The sequence below is a fragment of the Tachypleus tridentatus genome, chromosome 12 (assembly GCF_004210375.1).
Source record: "Tachypleus tridentatus isolate NWPU-2018 chromosome 12, ASM421037v1, whole genome shotgun sequence".
Taxonomy (NCBI): Eukaryota; Metazoa; Arthropoda; class Merostomata; order Xiphosura; family Limulidae; genus Tachypleus; species Tachypleus tridentatus.
This window is the reverse complement of record NC_134836.1, coordinates 4,787,140-4,800,951: the sequence shown is the minus strand read 5'-3', so window position 1 is coordinate 4,800,951 and position 13,812 is coordinate 4,787,140. Positions and strand designations below refer to the sequence as shown.

General features: G+C 33.9%; 1 long non-coding RNA gene across 2 annotated transcripts in view; it reads left to right on the top strand.

Moving 5' to 3' along the window:
• Positions 1-13,812, top strand: part of LOC143233122 (uncharacterized) — a 79,593-nt gene that overhangs the window by 55,575 nt on the left and 10,206 nt on the right. Inside the window, exon 2 of one of the 2 annotated variants that reach the window (XR_013017994.1) lies at positions 751-3,997. The exons of the other annotated variant lie outside the window; for it this stretch is intronic. This is a non-coding gene — a long non-coding RNA (uncharacterized LOC143233122). The remainder of the gene's footprint in view (positions 1-750; positions 3,998-13,812) is intronic. 2 annotated transcript variants of the gene reach the window in all.

Genomic DNA, 13,812 nt, shown 5'->3' with positions numbered 1-13,812 from the left:
AAGCTACAGTTTTTTCTAAGCATTTTCAATTGACTGGAAAATGTCGTAGTTCCTATGAAAAATCATAACCCAAGATAATAACCATGGCACATCGTAATGATATTTGTTATTGGTAAAACCTAATCAGGTCATTTCCACCTCACACAGTTCAATTCATTGGAATTTTCAAATCATAAAATTAAATAACTTGTATCAGGTTGCACCAGTCTTTTAAAACTTAAACCTAAGTCACTACAAAAGTAAGGTAAATGCTCTTTATTGGAAAACAAGTCTAAAATTTTGAAAAGTATATTTGTTAAGCTTATTCAGTAATAATTGTTCTCCGATCCATTAAAAGTTTCCCATCTGAATTATACAATGTAACAACATACAAATCGCCTTTCGGTGACGGAGTTTCTACCGCTTGAAATTTATTTAGTACTTTTTGTAGTTTTTCATAAACGATTCTAACACAAACACTTATCTGTACAGTGGAAAAATTGGCATCCAATCTCGAAGTAAATAAATATTTAAGTTTTGTATCTTAAATGTATTAACAAAACTAACTTAATCTCAAGAAAATAATGTTTATTTATCGAGCATTTTGCCTTGAGCCTTCTGCCGAGTAAAGCGTTCTACATTAATTAGAGGACATTTCAACAACTTTTACAATTTTTGTGAAATAATATCCAAACATTGGTGTTCATGGCTATTTTAGTTAATGTATCGTCGAATAAATGTGTAATTAACTTAATTTACTTTCTTTTTTAGAAAAGTCCAGGACTACAAAATCTGATGTAATATTTTGGTTGAGCGGATTCTGAAAATCTTTAAGACGCCATCATACTAGGGTAGCCTTCCAGAGTCGCTTTAGCCCTCATTAGTAGATGGCTACGCCATTTAGATAAGTACATTCCCTGGATCATCCTGAGTTTTTCTGCCAAGTCTGGTAGTTCCCAAACTGTGGGAGGAGTTCTCGCACAAAGAAAAAAAAACGATAAATAATTTCAGGAACAGAATGTGACTCAATATAATATCAGTGATGATGTTTCAATCATCAATAAAACTGAGTTATTTTTAATGGATACGCGAAATTTCATAACTTCACGATAACAGTTATTGTCTTTTCCAGTGTTCAGGAAAATTTTCAAAGAAATGAATTTACCAGTCACTCATGTTTTTTGTTTTGTTATTTTTCAAATAAAAAAATACAAAGTAATATAGAATGAAAGCCTTTCTTTTTGGTAATACATTAAACTGATATTATCTGTAACGGATTTACTTATATATATTTATTTCAATATCGATGGTTTATTTTAGTTTAATATATATTTAGAAATGCATGTAACTTATAGTGTTAATTATGTGTTGCGGAATTCCTGCCTATTCTCTAAATTTGTAGAAGATTCTTAAGTATAAGAATCAACAGTGTAATATGCGTGTGAGTAAAATATTGTTGCCGACTGAACTTTTAAGAACCTCGCCAAGGTTTATGTTGTTGTTGGTTTGCTACAGTTGGTATACTATAAGTCTCGGAATTAATAATTGTAATTAACGCTTATTAATCGTAAAAGTATAAATATTTGAATAAGAATTTATAGATTTCGAACATTACAAACCGTTTAAATTCAGTGAATTAACTTCGGACTACTAGGGTATCGGATATTTTCGTCGGAGAAAAGTCAGCTCTTAAACGGAATGAAGCCAACTAGCTAAGAATAGGAAGTTACCTAGCTTAATCGTGTGTGTGTGTTTTGAATTTCGCGCAAAGCTACTCGAGGGCTATCTGCGCTAGCCGTCCCTAATTTAGCAGTGTAAAACTAGAAAGAAGGCAACTAGTCGTCACAACCCATCGCTAACTCTTGGGCTATTCTTTTACCAACGAATAGTGGGATTGACTGAAAGACCGAGCATGTTTAGTGTGACAGGGATTCGACCTTCGGATTACGAATCTAGTGCCTTAACCACCTGGCCATGCCGGCCCGTTATGAGAATAATACTCAAATTCCACTATTAGATTAAAATAGACCAAGAGTACTGTCGAGTAGCTTGTAGTTCCTCAGTTCAATAATGGAGATGGATAGCACAAAGATTCCAAAAAATAAAAAATAAAAAAACTTAAAGTTATGCCACGATATGAAGTAGTTGAATGGTAAAATGCCATTCCAAGTGTTCTTCATTTTTAATGGCTCCAATAAAAACATTATCTAAATGTTTATATAACGATGAAAAAAATTCCTAACCTCATAGTTTTGATTCCCAACTTAACGTAATGCGAATCCCATGAAATAGCCCCCCGCTAGTACAGCGATAAGTCTACGGATTTACAACGCTAAATTCATTGGTTCCCCTCGGTGGGCACAGTAGATAGCTCGATATGCCTTTGCTATAAGAAGTTTGTTTGCCCGGTATGGTCAGGTGGTTAAGGCAGTCGATTCGTAATCTGAGGGTCGCGAGTTCGAATCCCTGTCACTCCAAACATAATCGCATTTTTAGCCCGGCATGGCCAAGCGTGTTAAGGCACTCGACTCGTAATCTGACGGTCGCGGGTTCGCATCCCCATCGCGCCAAACATGCTTGCCCTTTTAACCGTAAGGGCGTTATACAGTGACGGTCAATCCCACTATTCGTTGGTAAAAGAGTAGCCCACAAGAGTTGGCGGTGGGTGGTGATGACTAGCTGCCTTCCGTCTAATCTTACACAGCTAAATTAGGGACAGATAGCCCTCGAGTAGCTTTGTGCGAAATTCAAAAACAAACAAACAAGCACCTTCCCTTCAACTGCGCAAAGCAAAACCAGTAGAGTTTACTAAATAAATCGAGATGAGCTTTCGGATTTGTTTATAACAGTAGTAAGCTTGAGGGCTTACATGCGAAGATTTGGTATGAGAGTCTTGCGTCAGACACAACACAGCTATCCAACTGTAGAGCTTTGTACTTAAAAATAATAAAACAAATTAATTAAAATACTGTAAACAAGGCTAATACATGGTGTCTCCAAACAATGTGTATAAATGAGGTTTGCCAAAATTCTGTGATTTCAACTTCGTTGAAGTTATCAACCTCCTATTGAGTGTGGGCACAGTGGTATGTCTGTGGACTTATACTGCCAGAAACTGGGTTTTGATGCCCGTTTGTGTAGCTTTGTGCTTAATAACAAAAACGAACAAACTTATTGAGTGTAAGTGCAGTTTTAATGTGAAGGAATAAGTGGGCAGGCTACTTAAACTATCGTTTAGATAATAACAATATATTTTATAGAGTTACAATACGATGGAAACAAGTACCTCTTTACAAAGGAAATAAACTTTAATTGATCCCTTCGTAATACTAAAATAAGAAGTTAGAATCTATCAGTGATTTAAGTAACATGAAGAAAAAAGGTGAACAAGGGCGTCACTATTTTATAAAGATATGAACATGAACATTTTAAAGAAATCTAGCCAAATACAACGTGCAAAATAAATTGAGTACAGTAATTAGCCAGTGTAGCAGTATCCATGTGTATATTGTTTTAGAGGACCGTGCTGATGAAATAGTATCTTTACTAATTTTATATATCTTCTGATTGAACAATAAGTACAATCTAATAAAGTTACACTGATATGTTAGGGAAAAAAAGGTTTGTGGGGGGGGTGTCCATGAAATTTGTGATAATTCTTCTTTGAAGGTTTTTATATTCATTACTTTAAGAAAGTTCTGAAATATACATATATATCAGTGTTTTTGTGCTTCAAAATTAACATACAGTTGTCAAATTGGAGTCTACTTTCTGTTTCTTACTAGTACACATATCATATTATTCAATATAACACACGCCTTTATTTTATTTTAAATAGGCACCTCAATGCAAATGAGTTATCAGTATCTAGCAGTTTGGGTCAGGCGTAACTTTGTAATCGCAAGGTTTTGAGTGAACCTGAAGTTTCATAGCGCACGGCCTGTTGCTACACAAAAATGTGCTATGCACTTTGGAGTCATGTGAGATTTATAAAAGTGATGATCAGTTCCGCTAACAGGTATGTGTAGAGTAGTGGGTGTTGTTGACTAGTTGTCTCTTCTCTCTAATCTATCAGTTATAAATTAAAGCTGTTGTTTTGCGAAAAATTTCTAGAAAAAATAACAATATATTATGGATTATTTTAACTTATTTTTTATGGTTTAAGAAAGTTTTAATTATTCAACAGTTCAGTTCTTTGAAGGTTTTTCTTTCCACATGTATCTTATAAGAATGTTTATCTTTTTAAACATGATCATCCTCTGTCATTGGTAAACATTATTCAACTAATACGTAAAGCACGTACGTAGATTGTTTAATCGGTGTGTTTTGTGTTTACAGTCGTTTACCTAGGAAACATTAGATTTACCCAGCGACTACTACACCTCATAGTAGTAGCTAGAACCACTATTTTTCGAAGATTTTGTAAATGGTATAACTATTCACATTATGACATGAGTTTGTAAATAAAATACAGCTAAATCCAAAGTCACAGAAGTTCGTTCTTTCTCGTATGTTTTGCTGTATTGGTACTTTTCAGTTTAGAATTTCAGTTTAGTTTGATTTTTGTTTCGCGTAAACTCATAAACATAGTAACTGGACTGATGCAGTTCAACATAAAAACATTAGCATAACACATGAACAGCAACGAACCATTTGACCTTTAATGCTGTCCTTGCACACCAAGCAAACATTTAAATTAACCTTTAATATTACAGTAGACCACTGATTCTCCGCTTAAACTCCTGTAAAATGCTGACTTCCAGACTGCAGCTCATTCCATGAGGCAATCACCCTGTTTGAAAAATAAAACTGTCTAACGGAAGCATAGCCTGTGTTTTAAAAATCTTACTATTCTGTCCTCTTTTCCTCTTATCTTCAGAACATAGTACAAATACACACAAATTAGACTTTTATCCAATCAATCCACCAGATACTCTTGTAAATTTCACTAAAGTTATATCTTATTCTTCTTTTCCTTTGAAATAACAAGGTAGGAGATCTTAACATATCCTTATAAAGTAACTCTGTCTTCCACGAAACCATGCTGGTGGCCCTCTTCTGAAGTCTTTGAAGAAAGTCAATATTCCTTCGTAGATAAGGAGAAACTGTACACTTTATTCCAAATAAAGCCTAACTAATGAATTGTGTAAAGAGATGATTATCTTTTTTTTACTGCTAATCAATATATCTATAAATACACATTGGATTCTATTGACTTTACAGCTAGCATCAAAGCACTAGTTCGATGGCTGAGTGACGTATTCCATCTCTACAAGTTCCTTTTCTTCAGTCACGCTATTGACTAGGCTCCCACTTATAACAAACATAGGACTCAAATTATAGTAACCCTAATGCATCGAGTTCTTTACAGTGTATAAGTAACTCTTCTGATTTACTTTCCCGACTATGCGACTTATTATCTAATAATTGGTTTTTCACTCTAAAGATTTTTTGTTTAAAATACACAGTTATCTGCTTAATTTGTAAGTTTCTTTAGCATTATTAACACGCATTTGATATAAATAATTTGTTCCACTACAATGCGTGTGTATGTGTGTTTCTTTTAGAAAAAGCCACATCAAGCTATCTGCTGTGTCCACTGAGAGGAATCGAACCCCTGATACTACTGTGCATATCTATCGATATGTAAATTGAAGTGTTTTTCTGAACGAAAGTAAAACAAAGCAGATATTGAGAAACGTTTTCAATAAACTCTAATCTTATTTCAATTTCAATTCTAATGGTAACATACTGCAGATTTCACTTTGATGAAACAATAATATAATATTATAATTTTATGAAGGCCATTTCAAAGTACAGTGTTTTATACGAAGATAATTAGGCCCGACATGGCCATGTGGTTAAGGCACTCAACTCGTAATCTGAGGGTGGCGAGTTCAAATCCCCGTCACACCAAACATGCTCGCCCTTTCGGCCGTGAGGGCGTTATAATGTGCGGTCAACCTCACTATTCGTTTGTAAAAGAGTAGCCCAAGAACTAGTGATGGGTGGTGATGATTAGCTGCCTTTCCTCTGGTCTTACACTGCTAAGTTAGTGACGGCTAGCGCAGATAGCCTTCGTGTAGCTTTGCGTAAAATAAAAAAAAAAACAAGCAAACGAAAATAATTTTGCCTCGGACTCAATGTGGTAGAATATATACTCTCACGTAAGAAATGCCTGGAATCATATTATCTAATATATATGTAAAAACGGCTCGTTTGGGTTGAGAAAATATTTTACGTAGAGGAACGAACAACGTTTCGACCTTCTTCGGTCATCGTCATCACTGATTCATATTATCTAATGGTTGATGAATGTTTAAAGCCTACGTTATACAATACATGTTCAGGAATTCTAGTTCGATATGATGTAATATCAGATACTGTTTTTGGCGAAAGTATAATATACAGTACAGCCACAAACGCTGTACTGAAGTGTGTCCTGTTTAAGATTTTCAACGTTTAAAACAACGTTTCTGCTTTGAAATAACCTCTTATCTAGCTATACACACAGTCATCTTTATCACCATCTCCGGAATTCGGCTTATGCCAAAGACTTATTTTATCCATTATCTCGTTCTGGAAGTGGTCACACCCGTACACGAAATTGTTTGACGCCATGATGGTACTAGATCGAATGAAAAGCGTGCATATGATTCGTTGAAATATATTTTTCTTAAAATCGTTTAGATAACCTGGTATACTTCGTTTGATAAAACTGGTTATCAGGTTCAATTATAACAAGAAACTGATGCCACGATGTTTCTCTTCAGTCATTCATACTGTTACGTATAATAATTCATCCCGGACAATCTTCGATTTTTTATGTTAATGTATTACGACTTCAAATAACCGGAAATTTTAATTTAGAAGTTAATTAAATGTCAATATGTATCAAATTTATAATATTTATTGACAGAAGTGTGTGTGCATGTTTTCTTATAGCAAAACAATATTGGGTTATCTGCTTAGTTCACCAAGGAGGAGAATCAAGCACCTGATTTTAGAATTGTAAATTCGTAGACTTACCGTTGTACCAGTGGGGGGCTTAGCAACAGAACTGATTCACACAGCTTATTTCGTAACACATATATATTGTAATATAAAAAAAAAAATGTACAATTTATAATAACGGTTATTACAGATAATTATTTATATACACAAATTTTACAAACTCACTAACAATATTCAGTCTTCAATATAGTCTTGAACTAAAAGTTTTATCAATGGCCCAGGTCAACAAAGCGCAAATTACTTGTATGTTGCTACACATATACACTTCACTTGAGGGAAATGATAGCTAACTCTATTATTCACATGTGAGTTTATCCCGATGACAATATCTAATGTCGTCGTAGAAATACTAACATCAGAAGTTAATTCCCTGAAATTGCCCGGTTTGTAATGCTCGAAATCTATAAACGTTCCTGGTCAAATCCAGTAGCTTTCCGATTAATAAGAGTGAATCACAGTTATAGCTTCCGAGGCTTATAGTATACTAACTGTAGCAAACCAACAATATTAAACTGTCTCTTGACGCGTCAATTTATAAACTCGACGTCTTTTGATGGCTTGCTTTTATATACCAATCACGTAATATTCTCGAACGTTCAAAATTCTTCGAAAACATGCTAGCGGTTTCGTAAAACTAATTTAGTTGATTCTTACTCTCAAGAATCTTGTACAGATTTAGAGAACAGGCAGGACTTGCGCAATACATATCCAACAATATACGTTACATGCATCAAACTAAAACAAACGTAGGTATTGAAATAAAAGTATAACGGTAAATCCATTACAATGCATATCAACACATTAGAGGTACTAGAATGTGTGTGCTTGTGTACATAATACGTACCGATATGCTAATTCGTTTTAACGATACTCTTTTTTAGAAATAATGCGTATCTTTTAAATCACCTGGTGCGTAATTTTACAGTAATCAGATTTAAATATATAATTATGATTAACTTGTGTTGGTATGGTATTCGTATTCTATTAATATACACTATGTATATTTATTTATATAGATGCCTGTCCTTTAGGCAAATCCGGTATTAATATTTTCCTGGTAATTATAAATAAGCCTGTGAAGACTCAGTATTGTTATTATAGTGATTTTCTAGCACCCACCAAATATACAAAGCTTCATAAATTCATGGTTATATCAAACTCTGGATTTTATAGGTAAAAACATTTTTGAAACGCTATTGGTATGTATTATAATTTATCCCGGACGAATTTCCAGTTCATTACGTTATGTATTACAATTTAGAATAGTCTGAAACTGAATTAAATTGTTATTTGTACTTAGGAGTTACTTGAATATAGAGATGTGTCAAATTTATGACACTTGCCAACAGGATTGATACACATGGCTTTTTCTTAATACAAATATATTTTAATATTCGAGCAATAATATAGTTTGTAATAGTAGTTATCACAAATAGTTATTATATGTAATAACTTACATACAAAGGTTTTAGAAACTTACAAACAATATTTAGACTTCTATCTGTTCTGGAACTGAATATTTTAATCGAAGGTTCACGATGAGCGAATTAATTTCGTCCGATGGTAATCTGCCGAAGTTAAACGGTTTGAAATGTTCGAAATCTATAAACATTCCTGTCAAACTTCTGTAGTATCCCGATTAATAAGCGTTTATCACAGTTATAGCTTCCGAGATTTATAATATACCAACTGTAGCAAACCTACATTATATATTGTTTCTTCGTGTATCGCGTTGATTTATTTTATAAGTTTCAGAGGAGAATTTCTAGAAATTTCAGCTACGGAAACAGTACTGATGATGTACTGTTCAGTACATCAGTACTTTCAGTAAAACGGTGCTTTCGTAAAACATATCTTGTTGATTATTAAACTCAAGAATCTTCTACAAATTTAGTGAATAGGCGGAAAATTCGCAATATATATTTAACAGTACAAGTTACATATACTTCTAAATATGTAATTAACTGAAACAAACATCGATATTTAAATAAATATAAAATAGTAAATCCGTTACACTATTTACATTAAAAATATTAATTTGCTAACTGTCACTGCTCTGTATATTTTTACACTGTTTTGCCGTAAGTATAGGAATTGAACATTTTAAAGTGTTATCAGGACTCGCTATATTCTAACCACTGGTGCGCATGTGGCGGTATTGTCTGTCACTCTTCATGTAGTTGCACTTCAGAGCCTATCGTTTTTATCTCATACATCTTTCAGAAACGCTTCAGAGCAGTTCATTAACCTTGATGACGAGAAACCCACTTGAAATAAAAATGTATCTCGGAACGGCTGGTATGGGTATTAACACTTTTATTGATAAGGAGAGAACAACATTTCGACCTTCCTAAGTCATCTTAAGGTTAAGGTCATACCAGCAGTTCTGAAATACAGTTCACTGACCTCGAGAGTTAGGTTCTGAGGTAGTTAAAATACATTTTGGAAACATTCAATCTAGAGCATGAGATGAATGTGGTATTATCACGCTGAATGAGATATGTGTGATCCTATTATCTTGTTCAGATACGACAAAACATTCATGGCTCTTTTAATCAACTAGTTAAACAGGTCTACATTATGATACAATTCTCACCATTTTCCGGTTTGTCTTAGAGTTATTAATCCAAAGATGTGTGAGTAATTGGAATTATATCTAACCATGTTATACTTCACAACAATCATTGGTGTAATTTGTCTCCTTTTCAAATTAATACCTTTCTTCATTATCTTGCGTATTTCTGTCTAACATATGTAAAGGGATTTTGCCACCAGATTCTCAACTATTTCTTTGTTTCCCTTAGATCTTTTGCACATTTGATTATTTTATTTCCAATTGATAATTTTAGTGTGTAAAAACCATATACTTTTAAGATTGTACAATTTTAGAGATGCTTGTACAAAAATTTGGGGAATACAGTGTTGTAGGTTTTTTTCTTGTAAATACTTAATCTGAACACATCTTTATGAACCGAGTGTATGAATATTTTACATCGAAACAGGATTTTACATAATCTTTCCAAAAGCGATCAATATAAAAATGTTGTCCTGATACAATCCATTTCTTCGTGATCTTGTCATGTTGCTTGTTGACACGCATACTCAAAATCGTTTTAATATAATGCATTCAATTCTGTAAAAGCTCCAAGGATTATCAAATATACACAATCTGGTTTTAGTTTTTGTATCTTTATGGCTTCTTCCTTTCTATGGTCTTTGTCAAGATTACTTCACAGAAAGTTGCAAAGGCCCATACAAGAATATACGATAATTCAAAAGTGCTATTAGAGTGCACAAAGGAAAATTAATCACAGAAAAAGCTAAAAGTGCGTATAAAAATGAACTCATCTGCAAAAAAAGCGTGAAGTAAGATAAAATAGAATATCCAGAACTTCAAAATTTGGCATTAAACTTGCCTCACCAAGTCCTTAAACATTAAGATAGTAATATTTGTCAAAACTTGCAGTGACAGAAGCTCAAGCTCAGTCACAAACCTCTTACTGATGTACAAGAAATCCATAAAATATCTTTCTTCTGTTGTTTGTATGTATGGAATAATACAAATCGGGGTATGCAGAACAAATATCATTGAATATGGGTAACACATAGTCAATTAAGAAAATTTTACATTTATGTGTAAAACATATATATAAACTTTAAATCGCAGTAAGAAAATTTTAATTCACTTTTAACTTGATTCAGTGTTGGTCTGTCTTATCTAATTTTGAGAATGTTATTTTCTGTAATAAAAATAAATGCATTTGTGATTCCGAATTATTTTTTATTTTTTTGGTATCTTTACCCTTTGATATGATGAATCAGTGAATCTAGCATCAGATAATTTTATTGTGATTAAAATTTTTTGTTAGTTGTTAAGCTCAAAATCACACAATGGATTATGTGTGCTGTGTCCATTGTGGATATCGAAACCCAATTTTTAGAATTTTAATCCCTCAGAGTTCCCGCTATGCTACCAAGAGGCAAACAGAATAGTAAAAATACAGATTTAAGTTCAGTTCCTTTCTAGACGAAATAGAGGACAGTACCTTTGTGCTATTGAACATACACAAAGGTAATGTACACAATAAAGAGGTTTTTATTTCTTCTGTAGGGCAGTGCTTGGGGGAAGCTTCCAACTAAACTCAATCCTCCTCCCCTAGATTTTGTTGCACATTTGATGGTTTTATTCCCAATTGATAATTTTAGTATATACAAAGCATATGCTTTTTAAGATTGTATAGTTTCAGACATGCCTGTACAAAAATTTGGGGAATACAACCAAACCGCCTCATCTAATCGAATGCTTTGTGCCACATCAGTCACCAAATAAAATTCATCCAAAAAATTTTTGTTAGAATAGTCCAGCATATGGAAACTATAATTTGGACGTGGTAAGGGACACTGATACTGCAATAAAGACATTATAGGTTTCAAACGACTGGGGCTCAAGAAAGAGATTTAAAGCTACAAAATAATCTATACAAAATGCTAGAGAGTTCATTAAAATTAAAAACATCTTGTGTTTGTTTGTTTGTTTTTAATTTCGCACAAAGCTACACGAGGGCTATCTATGCTAGCCGTCCCTAATTTAGCAGTATAAGACTAGAGGGAAGGCAACTAGTTATCACTACCCACCGCCAACTTATTTACCAACAAATAGTGAAATAATGAGATTGATTGCCACATTATAACGCTCCCACGGCTGAAAAGATGAGCATATTTGGTGTGACGGGAATTCAAACTCGCAATCCCTCAGATTACGAGTCGAGTGCCTTAACCACCTGGCCATGCCGGGCCGAATATCTTGTGATACGACTACTGTTGGAAAACAGTGAAAGTTAAAATACCTTTGCAGTGGATATGACGATTAGAAAAAATAGTTAATAATAAGTTGGTCTATTATCATAGAAATACTTGGTTCATTTAAAATAACTTTTCACCTTTAATCCTTTCGGTACGACAACGATGACAGAAAAAGTATTCAATGTTAGATACAGAAATTTCATGTCTCTAAAGTGGGATGGAGCGAGCGAAATACTTTTAAGACATAACATTTGATATATCGATCTTTTGGTACCAAATGCCTACTTAATATTAAGTACAAATACCTCAAACATTATGCAGTTTTATAACAAATTACTTTAGAATTAGTAAATCACCTTTGTTATAAATAATAAAAAAAAATTAGGCAGAGTGTGGCTCAATGATTGGCATGTCCGACAACGTACATGCAGGTATCTGCAGGTTTATCGTTGACCTACTATTCCCCTCCCCTACACAAAAGCGCTCTGTTTTGGGGGCCGCAGGTGCGTTATAACAAAGACAATCAAATTCCAGTATACTGTCACACAACAATAGATCAAGAGCTGGAAGAGGATTATACCAACTAAATGTCTTCCCTCTAGTTTAGTTTATTAAGAATTACCCGATTGACGTTAAGTAGCTTTGATGAATAACTGAAAATAATGAGTATGTTTATTTTCATTTAGCAAAGCCACCTCGGGTTATCTGCTGAGTCCACCGAGGGGAATCGAACCCCTGATTTTAGCATTGTAAATCCGTAGACTTACCGCTGTACTAGCAGGTGACGAAAATAATGAAACTTATCCAGAAAGTATAGAATTAATTATGGACCTTGAACTAGAAAAGTTTCTAATTCATGAATAAAAGACGGCCCGGCATGGTCAAGCGGGTTAAGGCGTTCGAATCCCGGTCGCACCAAACATGCTCGCCCTTTCAGCCGTGGGAGCGTTATAAAGTGACGGTAAATCCCACTATTCGTTGGTAAAAGAGTAGCCCAAGAGTTGGCGGTGGGTGGTGATGACTAGCTGCCTTCCTTCTAGTCTAACACTGCTAAATTAGGGACGGCTAGCACAGATAGCCCTCAAGTAGCTTTGTGCGACATTAAAAAAACAACAAAAACAACATAAATAAAAGGAATACAAATAACCTGTTTCTGTTACATCACTTGCTACGTTTTTAATCCCCTTTGAAAAATGTTTGTACTTTAATTGAGAGTTTTTATTTATTTTTCATTATTGAAAGTACAGTCCCTGTCACACCAAACATGCTCGTTGTTTCATGCGTAGGGGTATTATATGGGACAGTCAAACCCACTATTCGTTGGTAAACGAGTAGCCCAAGAGATGGCGGTGGGTGTTGATGGCTAGCTGCCTTCCCTCCAATCTTGCACTGCTAAGCTAGGGACGGCTAATGCAGATAGCTTTCGTGTAGTTTTGCGTGAAATTAAAAAACAAACAAATCATTTGATTGAACTGAAGACCACGGATGTGCGTATTAATAATCTGTATCAAAAGTTATCTCATTTGTACTGATGTCGCAAGGAATTTAGAAATTATAGTTATAAAATTTTACAAAAGAGCGTGTTGCCTTATATTTTCTTTTAAGATGTTTTTGTTTGTACCTTTTCTAATTTCATAATATTTCCTTGAAAATTTCAAGAATATATATGCGTTCGATAGCAACTGTAATATTTTTATTATTAGAATCAAATACGTTACCAAAAGCTCAACAGAAGTCAACTGATGTAGTTTTTTAGAACATATTTCAAAATTTCACCTAAATTAGGGGATGTGGGATATTGATATGCGTAGTAGTAGTGTTATTATTAGCCTTGCAGGGTAGATTATGCATGATGTTTAAGCCATGGCTCTTGAGTGTGCAATGGAATTACAATTACACTTGTATTATTTCTTATATTCGTGAACGAATAATCCGTAAACCTGCTATGAATAGATGTAAAAAATAGCAAAAGTTGAGGAGTCCTCACTATCAAAAGTGGTGAAAATAACATTTTAG